This window comes from Salvelinus sp. IW2-2015, linkage group LG6.2 (genome assembly GCF_002910315.2).
Source record: "Salvelinus sp. IW2-2015 linkage group LG6.2, ASM291031v2, whole genome shotgun sequence".
NCBI classification, from domain to species: Eukaryota; Metazoa; Chordata; class Actinopteri; order Salmoniformes; family Salmonidae; genus Salvelinus; species Salvelinus sp. IW2-2015.
The window spans coordinates 3,098,927-3,114,933 of record NC_036846.1 but is presented as its reverse complement, the minus strand read 5'-3'; the positions used below and the strand labels follow the sequence as shown (position 1 = coordinate 3,114,933).

Sequence of the window (16,007 nt, the reverse complement as noted above, 5' to 3'; positions counted from 1 at the left end):
AGTTAGTGTGTGGCCAGGCGGCTGGAACAAGCCAAGCAACCAACCCATAGTACACACTAGGCAACAAGAACAAAACCAACAGACGCAGCTAAAAAAACAAAGAACAGTGTAAACGTCAGAAGCACACTGGTGTTAGTGGAGTGCCTCAACCAATGTTTGTATCTGTAGTCCAACACCCTGAGATATGATTAAATAAGGGCCATTCCACAGTAATGGAATTACGCTTTGACTCAGCTTTTTCACTTTGAAATGTATGCCATTGATTTAAAAAGTTTAATAAACCATACAACTTTGCATAAGGACTACTTTAAACAATTTCCACTGACTTAGTGGAAGAACTGCAGATGCAAACTTTGGTAACAGAATTACGGTAAAATCTTTATACGGCCACGTTTTCCAAAAGAAATGTAAATATCTGCTTCAAATTAAGATTCAAAGATGTCTGCAGAAAGAACGGGGTGTCAGCTATGACATGGCACCTTGAGTTTGATAAAAATAGATTTTGGTTATTGAACTACAGTAAGTGAAGTGGATTTACACCCGGAAACGGAATTACATCATGGGTCCCTGTGCTGTACTACAAAGAAACGCATCATTATGGTTAGGAATGTCATTCTCCTCATGTTTCACAAGTTTGGACAGCACAGTAGAGGCCGATAAATTGGGCGCGATTTCAAGTTTTCATAACAAATCGTCAATCGGCATTTTTGGACGCTGATTACATTGCACTCCATGAGGAGACTGCGTGGCAGGGTGACCACCTGTTACATGAGTGCAGCACGGAGCCAAGGTAAGTTGCTAGCTAGCATTAAACTTATCTTATGAAAAACAATCAATCTTAACAGAATCACTAGTTAACTACACATGGTTGATGATATTACTAGTTTAACTAGCTTGTCCTGCGTTGCAAATAATCAATGCAGTGCCTGTTAATTTATCATCGAATCACAGCCTACTTCGCCAAACGGTAGATGATTTAACAAGCGCATTCGCGAAAAAAGCACTGTCGTTGCACCAATGTACCTAACCATAAACATCAATGCCTTAAAATCAATACACAAGTATATATATATTTTTAAACCTGCATAAAGAAAACTGCATAAAAAAATTAATGTTAGCGTGAAAATTAGGAAAATTGTTAACTAGAAACGTGTCACTTCTCTTGCGTTCTGTGCAAGCAGAGTCAGGGTATATGAAGCAGTTTGGGCCGCCTGGCTCGTTGCGAACTGTGTGAAGACCATTTCTTCCTAACAAAGACCATAATTAATTTGCCWGAATTTTACATAATTATGACATAACATTGAAGGTTGTGCAATGTAACAGCAATATTTAGACTTATGGATGCCACCCGTTAGATAAAATACGGAATGGTTCCGTATTTCACTGAAAGAATAAACGTTTTCGAAATGATAGTTTCCGGATTCGACCATCTGCATTGAAAAATCATAAAAATCGGTCGACTTCTACAGCACAGTACAGTACAAATCAGCGGAGTTCAGTACAATATAGTTCAGTACAGCAGGGGTCACTTTAAAGCAGGATTCTGCGTTTTCTACGCTGAAAAATATAAAATGCTGAAGAAATACCTTGCTGTGTTTTGTAAACGCAGATCTAAATAGCTTCTTATTGTAAATTCTGCTAGGCTTCAGTCAGGGTTCGCTCAAAATCATGAATGTAAGGAGTATTTTCACACTTTCAGTTGCACTTCTCCATCAGATTAAATATATTTGCTCACGACATTGGTCCACCAGACAGCGCTCTGACTGATGTGTAGGCAACTTTTCTCCAGTAATTTCCTATGGTATAGTTTTTCCTCCAGTATAAAGTTAAAATGCAAGATTTCCTGATGTTTTGCTTAAAGTTAAAGTAGCTTCACTGTTGATGTTGAGACTAGTGTTTTGTGGGTACTATTTAATGAAGCTGCCAGTTGAGGACTTGCGAGGCGTCTGTTTCTCAAACTAGACACAATGTACTTGTCCTCTTCCTCAGTTGTGCACCGGAGCCTCCAACTCCTCTTTCTATTCTGGTTAGAGCCAGTTTGCGCTATTGTGTGAAGGGAGTAGTACACAGCGTTGTACGAGATCTTCAGTTTCTTGGCAATTTCTCACATGGAATAGCCTTATATAATATATATATATATATATATATATATATATATATATATATATATAGGGAGAGTGTCTAGACTCAGACTGTTGTAACACACTTTGTTTGACCACCAGACGACAGAAGGAAAACAGTTATGAGCTGATCATAACAGTATGACAGTGGAAGGGAGGACAGTAGCAGGTGACCCAGCTGTGGTTTGTGACTATTATGATTTCCCATTGTAGCCAATTCAGCTGCAGTAATTCCAGTAGTGATTCTTTTGTGGGATAATTCTGTTACCAATTTGGTAACGGATTTGCAAGTTTTAAATCACTTAATTCATAAACAAAATGCATATCAATAAAATCACTATAACTCATTGGTAGGTCTATCATTAATTGTTACTTCTGTGAACTTCCACTATCCTCCCTCCCCGTGAGGGAGAGAAATTAGAAAATATCTTAAAGATGTGGGTTTTTGGGGACAAGGCTAGAAACACTTTCTCCAAAACTAAATATAAGTGTTGATATTAGTGCCAGAGATCTTTACATCAACATTAGAGTGTTGATGTATTTTGTGACACCTCTTAAGACTTTCTGGTAGATGTTTTAAACCCCTTTTCCATGTTTATCCAGAAATCCAAGCCTTTACTTATGCCTAATTTGTTTAGATGGAAAAGGGTTGAAAAATGTATCTATGCCTTCATTTCCTCAAAATATAAACTTCTCACTTTCGTTTTGACACCCAATTTGATATGCTCCTATGAACATATGTGTTTTAGATGGTATTGTTTTTACTCTTTACTTTTTATTTCATKGGTACCTTTTTTTTACTGAAAAAAAAAATCCTTCATGCGTTTTAATTTCTGCACCTTTTATTATTATTTGTTGGTGCAAATGGGTCCTTTTCGATGGAAATGCCCATAAGGCAAATTACATGTGGGGGTAAAACATTGATTCCAACAGCATTGTCAAAGAAGCAACAGGTGCAGATGTTCCACATTGACAGTAACATACTGGACAAGATGCCATTAATTATATTGAATAATAATAGTAACAATAATAACAATAACCTGCTGTTAGGCCTAACCAAATACCATTTCCTGTGAAGTCACCATTGTCGACAAATTAAAGTATGTGTCAACGTCAATGGTTTCACTTTTAAAACAGAGTTGTTTTCAAACAAAATATTGTTGTGCAATGAGACCGACTCCCATCCCCGTAAGGGTTTTACTCACCTTAGAAATCAGTCATCAGCTGGTTGGAAACACTTTTCCTTTCCAACATGATAATGATCAGAGATCGTGCTCTAAAAGGTAACGTCGGAAAAACAAAAAACCATTCCACCAATGATGATTTAGGCTACTCCAGATTCTCAGTAAATAAACTCAGTCAGGTGTGAAAACAAGGTTAGGCAATTCTCTCCGGCAGTAGGCCCCGGCCTCAACTCTACCTCCCCAGTCGAAACCCAAAGCAGAGAGAATTGAAAGGAAACAGAATCTACACCCGAGGCCTGCTGTGTAGTCTCCACCCTACCCTCTTTGGCTGGGGTTAACAATACAGGAGAATGACACAGCAAGGTGAGGTAACCAGACACCACCTGCCTGCCTGTAACCAGGGGCAACGCTCAGGCACTAATCAGGAGCCACAGAACAGCGGAAGCAGCCAGGCAGACAAGTCCACTTGGTTCTCAGGCACAAGGGAGGGGAGGGAAAAGGAACAATGCCGGAAGCAGGATATAAGAGGGACAACAACAAAAAGACTGAAGGAGAGACCAAGACAATACAGTGTCCTATAACACATTGTTAGTGAACGCTTCCCAGAGCAATGAAGGAGAGAGTGGAGTGGGTGGGGCCCTCTCTCCTAAAGGTCTGTAAGGAGCACTGTATCTGTTGTCAGTTGTCCCTTAAGTCCTAACCACCAGAAAGAAAGACATGGAGGGCAGGACTAGCATGCAGCCCTGCCTAGCTGCCAGGCTCCACAGGGAACAAAGGAAACAGCTGTAGTCTCAGTCAGACAAGATAACAAAAACTTGGTCATTTTTGTATCTCGCCTTCTTCTACTGCTTGTCCTCAGTTGTGCTGTCTTTTTTGGGGGGTGGGGGGGGGGGCTGCCTGCTTCTCTCTTGATCCAGTTATGCAACAGTCCAGGCATGCGTTTGTAATATGAGCCTACAGTGCTATCAAAGATTGTTATAACTAACCCAAGATAGACCAGAGCCGGTAATTTCCAATAGGAGCCAATTTATCATAGTGGGCAGAACAGGTGGGCAGAGCCAAGCACGGGCTAGTGAGATCCTGTTCGCTCCTTCTAGCATTTATTAGCATATTTTCATTAGGGAATGGCTACATTGTGAAGTGCGCACGTGCAATAACTCAATTTGCCCTTGCACTCCTAAACAACGCCATTTTTAGAAACTTTGGCAAAGGGTAAAGTCCACAAAATGCAGTCAACTCTGTTACAGATGCTAGTTTTGGAAACCTGAAAAATGTATGGAGATCAAATGTCAACGAGAAAATTAGCAGAATGTCGGCAAAAATCCATCTCGCGCCATCTTCTCCCACTGGGCTTCCTCTCGACACCATATTTAGTAGTGAGTGGAAATACCAACTGGATTCTTCACATGTATAAATCCTGTGAAATATCTGGCTCAATGTTCTCTGGGTTAGTCTAGGTTGTGACTACTGTTTCCTCAGTGCTGTAACAAACATGTAACTCAGGCTACAGTCTGCCGTTTCTAAAATGAGTTGTTGGGGTTGACATTTAAGGCTTCCCCATGCTTCGGTTCGGCTGGCGCTCAGCCGAACTTGGCTAGGTGAACCAAACGAGTGTGCTTGCAGACTCCCTTAAAAGACCTTCGCTTGAAAAATGAGAAAAAAGCGGCACTAATACTGTGTCCATCTTGAGACGCCGTAGTATGTATACACCTAATCAAAAGTCATTCATTTTTAKGTTTTTCAGAGATCTTACATTTAACAAATTTTTACATCTTACTAAGATGTTTGTTACAGCATTTCTTAAGTGACATTTTTTTGCATGAAAACGAGTCGTCTATCATTGAATGACAAACACTTCATTGAAGAAACCCCAGCCAAAATAACCCTTGCGAAGACCAAAACGTCACAAAATGTTGTCATAATATATGCACAAACTGTTTGGGAAGGGAAGCATGCAGACGCATTAAGCCTAATCCTGTCCTGTGGCTGTGAAACCCCTTGCCCAGGCAGGTCTACAGTAATTCCACCGCAGTGACAGAGGGGTACCATGAGAGCACACTACACACCCCACGATTCAACTCAATGTTACGACTGAGTCACAGATTTAGTGACAGTCCAGTGAGCTAATGTATGAAAGGGACTCGGAAGACCTACTGGTGAAGTCTCTGCTCTCTGCTGTGAGCTCAGTTCATATATACTCAGCAAAAAAGAAAACGCCCTCTCACTGTCAACTCAGTTAATTTTCAGCAAACTTAACATGTGTAAATATTTGTGTGAACATAACAAGATTCAACAACTGAGACAAACTGAACAAGTTCCACAGACATGTGACTAACAGAAATTAAAAAATGTGTCCCTGAACAAGGGGGGGGGGTCAAAGGTAACAGTCAGTATCTGGTGGCCACCAGCTGCATTAAGTATTGCAGTGCATCTCCTCCTCATGGATTGCACCAGATTTGCCAGTTCTTGCTGTGAGATGTTAACCCACTCTTCCACCAAGGCACCTGCAAGTTCCTGAACATTGACATTCCTGCCTTGCAAGAAATCACGCACAGAATGAGCAGCATGGCTGGTGGCATTGTCATGCTGGAGGGTCATGTCAGGATGAGCCTGCAGGAAAAGGTACCACATGAGGGAGGTGGTCTTCCCTGTAACGCACAGCGTTGAGATTGCCTGCAATGACAACAAGCTCAGTCCAATGATGCTGTGACACACTGCCCCAGACCATGACGAACCCTCCACCTCCAAATCGATCCCGCGCCAGAGTACAGGCCTCGGGGTAACGCTCATTCCTTCGACGATAAACGCAAAACCCGACCATCACCCCTGGTGAAACAAAACCGCGACACGTCAGTGAAGAGCACTTTTTGCCAGTCCTGTCTGGTCCAGCGACAATGGGTTTGTGCCCATAGGCGATGTTGTTGCCGGTGATGTCTGGTGAGGACCTGCCTTACAACAGGCCTACAAGCCCTCAGTCCAGCCTCTCGCAGACAGTCTGGAGCACTGATAGAGGGATTGTGCGTTCCTGGTTTATCTCGGGCAGTTGTTGTTGCCATCCTGTACCTGTCCCGCAGATGTGATGTTCGGATGTACTGATCCTGTGCAGGTGTTGTTACACGTGGTCTGCCACTGTGAGGACGATCAGCTGTTCGTCCTGTCTCCCTGTAGTGCTGTCTTAGGCGTCTCACAGTACGTACATTGCAATTTATTGCCCTAGCCACATCCGCAGTCCTCATGCCTCCTTGCAGCATGCCTAAAGCACATTGATGAGCAGGGACCCTGGGCATCTTTCTTTTTGTGTTTTTCAGAGTCAGTAGAAAGGCCTCTTTAGTGTCCTAAGTTTTCATAACTGTGGGTTTAATTGCCTACCGTCTGTAAGCTGTCAGTGTCTTAACGACCGTTCCACAGGTGCATGTTCATTAATTGTTTATGGTTCATTGAACAAGCATGCGAAACAGTGTTTAAACCCTTTACAATGAAGATCTGTGAAGTTATTTGGATTTTTACGAATTATCTTTGAAAGACAGGGTCCTGAAAAAGGGATGTTTCTTTATTTTTTTTGCTGAGTTTAGGTATTCCTTTTCCCATTCAGTGCTGGCCTTCCAAAGGTCTGTGGAGAGGATAGCCAACCTCTTGCCCCTGAGAAAGGTGTCCAGGCAATGAGCCCAGCATGAATCAGCATCCACACTACACTCACTCCTGACTGAGTTACTGTCCTCTCTAGCGGGCCGGGCTGTGTCCCTCCTCTGAACAGACACATGCTAAGGACATGTCATGTCAGAGCTTAGGATGAGAGTTACTGGCCATGGACCGGGTGCACCAGCTGGACGTAAAAAAAGTTTGTCTTAAATGCAAGGTCTTGTTACAAGCCCTTAACCAACAATGTAGTTAAGAAAAATACCTAAAACCTTTTCCCCAAGGAAAATAACAATAGCGAGGCTATATACAGAGACGGCCTACAGGGAGGAGGTGAGGGCCCTCGGAGTGTGGTGTCAGGAAAATAACCCCACACTCAATGCCAACAAAACAAAGGAGATGATCGTGGACTTCAGGAAACAGCAGAGGGAGCAGCCCCCTATCCACATCAACGGGACAGTAGTGGAGCGGGTGGAAAGTTAAGTTCGTCGGCGTACTCATCACGGACAAACTGAAATGGTCCACCCACACAGACAGCGTGGTGAAGAAGGKGCAGCAGCGCCTCTTCAACCTCAGGAGGCTGAAGAAATTCGGGTTGTCACCAAAAACACTCACAAACTTTTACAGATGCACAATCAAGAGCATCCCGTCAGGCTGTATCACCGCCTGGTACGGCAACTGCTCCGCCCATAACCGTAAGGCTCTCCAGAGGGTAGTGAGGTCTGCACAACGCATCACCGGGGTCAAACTACCTGCCCCCCAGGACACCTACACCACCCGAGCCACTGCCTGTTCACCCCGCTATCATCCAGAAGGCGAGGTCAGTACAGGTGCATCAAAGCAGGGACCGAGAGACTGAAAAACAGCTTCTATCTCAAGGCCATCAGACTGTTAAAGAGCCATCACTAACATTGAGTGGCTGCTTCCAACATACTGACTCAACTCTAGCCACTTTAATAATAGAAAAATGTATGTAATAAATGTATCACTAGCCACTTTCAACAATGCCACTTTATATAATGTTTACATACCCTACATTACTCATCTCATATGTATATACTGTACTCTATACCATCTACTGCATCTTGCCTATGCCGCACGGCCATCGCTCATCCAGATATTTATATGTACATATTCTTATTCATTCCTTTACACTTGTGCGTATAAGGTAGTTGTGAAATTGTTAGGTTAGATCACTTGTTAGATATTACTGCATGGTCGGAACTAGAAGCACAAGCATTTCGCTACACTCGCATTAACATCTGCTAACCGTGTGTGTGACAAATAAAATTWGATTTGATTACAGGGGGTACCGGTACAGAGTCAATGTGTGGGGGCACCGGTTAGTCGAGGTAATATATATACACACGGCAAGAGTTAAAGTGACTAATGCATAGATAGAGAGTAGCTGCAACACAAGAAGTCTGGGTAGCCATTTGATTAAGATGTTCAGTAGTATTACGTGGGGGTAGAAGCTGTTTAGAAGCCTCTTGGACATAGACTTGGCGCTCCAGTACCGCTTGCCGTGCAGTAGAAGAGAGAACAGTCTATGACTAGGATGGCTGGAGTCTGACAAATTTTAGGGCCTTCCTCTGACACCACCTGGTATAGAGGTCCTGGATGGCAGGAAGCGTGGCCCCAGTGATGTACTGGGTCGTACGCACTACCGTCTGTAGTGCCTGGTATGGCCGAGCAGTTGCCATACCAGGCAGTGATGCAACCAGTCAGGATGCTCTCGATGTTGCAGCTGTAGAATCTTTTGAGGAGCTTAGGACCCATGCCAAATATTTTCAGTCTCCTGAGGGGGAATGCGTTTTGTCGTGCCCTCTTCGCAACTGTCTTCGCAACGGTCTAGTTTGTTGGTGATGTGGACACCAAGGAACTTGAAGCTCTCAATCTGCTCCACTGCAGCCCTGTCGATGAGAATGGGAGCGTGCTCAGTCCTCCTTTTCCTGTAGTCCACAATCATCTCCTTAGTCTTGATCACGTTGAGGGAGAGGTTGTTGTCCTGGCACCACACGGCCAGCTCTCTGACCTCCTCCCTATATGCCGTCTCGTCGTTGTTGGTGATCAGGCCTACCAATGTTGTGTCATCGACAAACTTAATGGTGTTGGAGTCGTTCAGGCATGAGTGAACAGGGAGTATAGGAGTGGACTGAGCATGCACCCCTGAGGGGCCCCTGTGATAAGGATCAGCATGGAGGATGTGTTGTTACCTACCCTTACCACCTGGGGGAGGCCCGTCAGGAAGTCCAGGATTCAGTTGCAGAAGGAGGTGTTTAGTCCCAGGGTCCTTAGCTTATTGATGAGCTTTGAGGGCACTATGGTGTTGACCGCTGAGCTGTAGTCAATGAATAGCATTCTCACATAGATGTCCAGGTGTGAAAGGGCAGTGTGGAGTGCAATGGAGATTGCTTCATCTGTGTATCTGTTCGGGCGGTATGCAAATTTGAGTGGGTCTAGGGTTTCTGGGATAATGGTGATGATGTGAGCCATGACCAGCCTTTCAAAGCACTTCATGGCTACAGATGTGAGTGCTACGGGTCGGTAGTCATTTAGGCAAMTTACCTTCGTGTTCTTGGGCACAGGGACTATGGTTGTCTGCTTGAAACATGTTGGTATTACATAGTCAGGGACAGGTTGAAACTGTCAGTGAAGACACTTGCCAGTTGGTCAGCGCATGCTCGGAGTACACGTCCTCGTAATCCATCTGGCCCTGTGGCCTTGTGAATGTTGACCTGTTAAAAGGTTTTTCTCACATCGGCTGCGGAGAGCATGATCACACAGTCATCCGGACAGCTGGTGCTCTCATGCATGTTTCAGTGTTACTTGCCTCGAAGCGAGCATAGAAGTAATTTAGCTCGTCTGGTAGGCTTGTGTCACTAGGCAGCTCTCGGGTGTACTACCCTTTGTAGTCTAATAGTTTGCACGCACTGCCACATCCGACGAGCGTCAGAGCCGATATAGTATGAGTCGATCTTAGTCCTAAATTGATGCTTTGCCTGTTTGATGGTTCGTCGGAGGGCATAGCGAGATTTCTTATAAGCTTCCGGGTTAGAGTCCCGCTCCTTGAAAGCGGCAGCTCTACCCTTTAGCTCAGTGTGAATGTTGCCTGTAACCCATGGCTTCTGGTTGGGGTGTTCGTACAGTCACTGTGGGGATGACGTCATCGATGCACTTATTGATGAAGCCAATGACTGATGTGGTGTACTCCTCAATGCCATAGGAAGATTCCCAGAACATATTCCAGTCTGTGCTAGCAATACAGTCCTGTAGTTTAGCTTCTGCTTCATCTGAACACTTTTTATTGACCAAGTCACTGGTGTCTCCTGCTTTAATATTTGCTTGTAAGCAGGAATCAGAAGGATATAATTATGGTCAGAGGACGAGGGAGAGCTTTGTATGCGTCTGTGTGTTTGGAGTATAGGTGGTCTAGAGTTTTTACCCATCTGGCAGCACATTTAACATGCTGATAGAAATGAGGTAAAACAGATTTAAGTTTCCCTGAATTAACGTCCCCGGCCACTAGGAGCGCCGCCTCCGGGTGAGCATTTTCCTGTTTGCTTATGGCCTTACACAGTTCATTGAGTGCGGTCTTAGTACCAGCATCGGTCTGTAGACAGCTACGAAAAATACATTTACACTATCTACCTAGAGAGTTTCTCATGATAAGCTGTAGACCACACTACCTCAGGCAAGCAAAACTTTGAGACTTCCTTAGATATTGTGCACCAGCTGTCGTTTACAAATATACATAGACCATCACCACTTGTCTTACCAGAGGCTGCTGTTCTATCCTGCTGATGCAGTGTATAACCCCCCAGCTGTATGTTATTCTTGTTGTCGTTCAGTCACGACTCAGTGAAACATAAGATATTACAGTTAATGTCCCGTTGGTGGATATATGTGCTTTTAGCTCATCCAATTTATTTTCCAGCGATTGTACGTTAGCCTGTAGTATGGATGGCAAGGGCAGATTAGCCACTCATCGGCGGATCCTCACTGGGCACCCCGATATCTTTTCTGTCTCTTTCTCCTGTGAATGACCGGGATAAGGTTCTGGTCTCTGGAGTAATTCCCTCTCGTCCGACTCATTAAAGAGAAATTCTTCATCCAGCTCAAGGTGAGTAATCGCTGTTCTGATTTCCAGAAGCTCTTTTCGGTCATAAGAGAGATGGTAGCAGCAGCATTATGTACAAAATAAGTTACAAAAAAATTATTTTTTAAATAGCACGGTTGGTTAAGAGCCCATGAAACGGCAGCCATCCGGAGCTACTGATAATGGTTTCTAAGCAGCGCCCATTACTAGGCTGTTACCTCATGGCAGTTCCAAAGTTTGTGAGGCATGTCCAGGGCTCTAAAGTGTGTCCAATTTGGTCACATATTAGGGGTGTTTTTACACTGTTGCTACTTGCTGTTTATTATCAATGCATAGTTACCTTGCCCCTACATACATGTACAAATTATCTCGACTAACCTGTATCCTCGCACATTGACTCAGTACCCCCTTTGTATAGCCTTATTATTTTATTGTGTTCGTTTTATTTTAGTTTTTTCCCGCACTTTCGTTTATTTAGTAAATATTTTCTTAAACTGCATTGTTGGGTAAAGGCTTGTAAGTAAGCATTTCACAGTAAGGTCTACACCTGTTGTATTCGGCGCATATGACAAATAACATTTGATGGTACAGGTATTCGATACGAGGACCTTGGTTCAGTACGTGTTGTGCACCAAAATGAATACATAAATATTAACCAAATGAAAACACTAGGCCTATAGGATAACTATGCAGTGTTGTAGGCCAATGCCGCAAGTAAATCTGACCTGAAAACCTTTCAGGCTATTCTGTTAAAACTACAGCAGCCTATGCGCACGTTATAATCAAAATTCTAATTGGCACATTTCAAACTGGCCTTTGTGAGGTGCAGCCGGAAACTAGTTCTGTACGATGGCGAGTGGTGGGGTTGATAAACCAGAATTAGAAGATCCTCCATCATTGTTTAAATCTTGGCTTCCAAGTAGATTACAARGGCGATGGACAGAGTTGTGGATAAAACGTTAACAGTATGTCGCCACGCTCAAAGAAAACGGCCTATGCAGCTGCCAACATTTCAAATATGTTGACAAATACGCTGACGGCACCCCAGTATATCAGAGCAAGACAGAAACGCAAAGAAACAACATTGGCTCCCCTATGCATTCAAGTAGCCCTTGGTAGCCGGTTCTGACCAAAGAAATTACAAGAGCGATAGGTACGCTATTTTGTTTATATGCAGTTTTTGGTTTATAGCCGTGGATATGCGCCCATTCTCGGTGGTTGAGAATAGGGGGTTCCAGCATCTCGTGAAAGTGCTCGGGCCACTATACGAACTTCCCTCTTGCACCAATTTCAGCAAACAGGAAGTACCCACCTATATTAGCAAACCAAAGCTTTCAATGAATTGGCTAACTGTGTTGCGCTTACATAAAAAGGCCCAGTGAAGTCGAAAACGGGATTCTTTAAAAATATATATATATTTCCACACTATACGGTTTGAATAATACTGTGCAATTGTGAAAATGCTGCTAATGCCCTTTTAGTGTAAGACCTGTTTGAAAAGGCCTCCTGAAAATTCAGCCTGTTTTGGTGGAATGGAGTTTTGTCCTGCCTGGTGCAATCACCAGGCGGTACATTAGTTAGACCAATAAGAGTTCCAAACCTGCCAATAAAAGCTAGTTTACGGTTGTCCCCCCCCACTTCCAGTAAGGTACTTAAAACCCAGAAAAGATTTGATATTGAGAAAAAAAKCTGCTGCATTGGACCTTTAACAGTGACAACCCATCACATTACTATTATGAGAGTCACAAGTGTGCATCTGGCACTGAAGGAGGCAGTGTCATGGTGCATTGGTAAACAAGTAGAAAGTGGGAATTTACCACATGCAACTGAAAAATCTACTTGAACGGTCCATAGTAATTACTAGTGGGAAACTCGTCTATCATCCTGAGCACCCACTTCTCCCACATGGTGACCTCTGACATCAACTACTAAGAAAAGGGCCTTTAGAACAGCATTTTTGGCAGTTAGACTTGAATAAAGGTTTTATTGCATTTATCTATTAATGTGGTTTTTGAACTGAATCATTTGTTTACAAGCATGATATAGCTGTACTTTTAGTTTATGGTTGAGACAGTTTGTTGGCCATTTGCCAATTGTCATTTCGCAACGAGTTCAAATCAAATGACTGTATCCAACTGGTATTTACGATTTAACTGGTAAATTCCAACGTTTACAAAACGCAACATCAGAGTGGAAACTTGAGGCCCAACATAATAATCGCGTCACACAGACAATGCACGGAACATGGTGAATGCTGAACATAGTGAATGACATTTATTTTTCGCACCAAACATTGGGTTTGGTGAACAGGTACACCCCTGTCGCATATGCAACAAAATATTTTGCTGTGCGACCAGGAGTTTAATTTTGGGAGCACTGTGCAACTAGCAAAGAAATCTTCCAGATAATAATTGTTGTAATGATAAGGCTTCGATGTAACGTTGTTTCCGAGTAGAGAGAAAAAGTAATGGTTGCACCATTACTACAGTGAAAACGCCTGGCTTGTAGTCCAACCAGGTTACAAGATCTGACCCATATTACAGGCACAACATTTTTATCTTCCTATAGCGGATCGCCGAGACCGCATTTTACATTCATAAACCATATTGTGGGCCTTCTAAAACTACTCACGGGTCGTTAACCATGTTTGCACTTRGTTAAGTCATGTTACGTCATTGGCTAGCTAGCTAACAACCTGGTAACTTTACCAGTATATCTAAACATCAGGGGGCACAGAAAGAAAGGAAAAAGGAAAGGAAAAAGTGATTTTTTCTTCAGGAGATCAATGATCATAGATAGGAATGAATGACAGAACTCTTGCCTGTCATCACAAACCTGCCACTTTTAAAGAGAGTTTACAATTTTTTATGTAATGCTTCTCAATGGGAATATAGTGCTTTTACACAATGTAGAAACCCAATATTTCACAAATTATTTTCAAAAAGTAGATAGAAACCATATACGCCCAATTAGTGTAGCAAGGTATATCTTTCACCTTTGTTGCAAGTGGCAGGGGGAGGGGCTTGGTGTCTGTGTGCGAAGGTACACAGTGTACACAGTACAGAGGGAATGAAGGAGACGAGACCAAAAAGAGATAGAACACTCATAAAAACCTTGATTCTTGTGATACAGGGATTTGGAACATCGCTTCTAAAACAAATTTGAAATAATAAAATGCAATTGATATATTGCCCAGCCCTACCTGGAATCACTAATTATTKAATTAAAACAAAATACCCTTTTGGGTGGATTCTTCTTGTTTGGTTTWCTGGTTGAAAGGTTGCTGAGATTATATTTGGTTATCAATGCAAAATAACCTACTTTGATGAACAGCCTATAGATCAGATCAAAAGAACCAAGTGACAACACTGCCCGATAGCTGCGGAAGGTATGATATGGCGCGTCTCAATTTTCAGGTAGTACAAAAGTAAGTAGAATGTCGGACGGAAAACGACATTGCAACACCACCAACGTTCCGAATGCATCTCTGTAGAGCTTGCAGTAAGTTTAAATTGAGGCGAATGCTCATGATAATCTTTAGTCTAGTTTGCTCATCTATTAGCACTGATCAAAACATTTTGCAAGCATGTTAGCTATGTAGCCCAGTATTAAAAAAAGGGGATTATTTTGCTCTTGGTCAAGCCTATATCTTGACCAATTGTCTGATTTTGTGTCACTGAATCTTCGTCTGTAGGCCAGAGTATGTGAACGGAGCTGGCGCGAGGAGCGTGCCCAATTTCACTGGAGTGTGGAGCGAGATTCCCAAAGGTGGGAGTGTCGCTCCAATAGCGCTCACTTCAGGAGATCAGGGCATGCCCAGCATGCATTTGTAGTTTACTTGTGTGCTGGCATTGCCCCTTGCTTTAGCTACTGTCATGGAGTTAGCTAAATATTTTCATAAAGAAACTGATAAAACACACAGGTGCTAAATCAAGGTGACTTACAAAGATGAGGACAAAGAGCAAGAGGGAGTGCGGTGATGTAGAGTCCACAACTAAAGAAGCCTTGTGGAATATGAAAAGAAACGTATCCCAAAAGCATGGTGTACTTATTACTACGTGCACATGCTAAAAGAAAGGACCGAGGTGGGTAGATAAGTGTCATCGTAGCAAAGTATTTATAACCAACAAATATTTTATTTTTACTTTAAAAACTAAACATTTCATTCAGTGTTGTTCTATTATCTATTCAATAGGCCCTAATTGATTTTGGCCCAATAGCCTGAAGCCACAGACTGGCCAAACRCGTGTTTCAAAAAATGTACTCAAAGGCACAAAGTAATTTTTACATTTCATTTGTATTTAATTCTAGGTCACAGTCTATAGGTGCAATTTATAGAATATAATGATTTAATAAAACAAAATGTTGTTGAAATGCTGACTGCTTTATGTCTCTACCAGCCTACTGTGTCACACTCGCAAATCTTTCACAATGCATTTCTTTGTAGGCTATAGCCTTGAAATAATATAGCCTAAATCCTTTATTTTTCATTCCTTCTTAGGCTCCCTGTCTGGCTCCTGACCCATCTAGTGTGTTCATATTATGTTTAATATGACATGAAGCCTATTTGAAATGTGCGCTTCTTACATTCACCTTTATTCAAATACTTTTCATTCAAATCCATATAGTTTGGTTTCAATACTTAAAAATCAACTGGTAGGTCGAGGTAGTCACTAAAATAGATGGGTGTTGGTTAAATTGTGATTTTAATGAATGTACCGAATTTGGAGTTGCATTTTTTTCTTCTTCCTGTGAACACTGAGGGTTTCTTTGCGGAGCGGTTGGAAAGAACATGAAGTGCTGGAGCGGGTGCACTGCTCATGGAGCGGGATTTCCAACTCTGCTCACATGCTCTCGGCTGTAGGCAAATTTGGTTATTTTACCTCTYGCTGGGCAAACAAGTGGAGGTGGTAGCTCATGTATTTGTTTGCTAAATCTATCAGACACATTCAGCATGTTATAACGTAG

The 16,007-nt window shown here is 42.7% G+C and overlaps 1 protein-coding gene across 9 annotated transcripts in view; it reads right to left on the bottom strand.

The window, feature by feature from the left end:
* dlg3 (discs, large homolog 3 (Drosophila)) overlaps window positions 1-16,007 on the bottom strand; it is a 129,676-nt gene that overhangs the window by 7,923 nt on the left and 105,746 nt on the right. Inside the window, exon 1 of one of the 9 annotated variants that reach the window (XM_023989891.2) lies at window positions 3,326-3,613. The exons of the other annotated variants lie outside the window; for them this stretch is intronic. The gene's annotated coding sequence lies outside the window, so the exon portion shown is untranslated. Of the gene's footprint in view, window positions 1-3,325; window positions 3,614-16,007 lie in introns of those variants that run through there. 9 annotated transcript variants of the gene reach the window in all.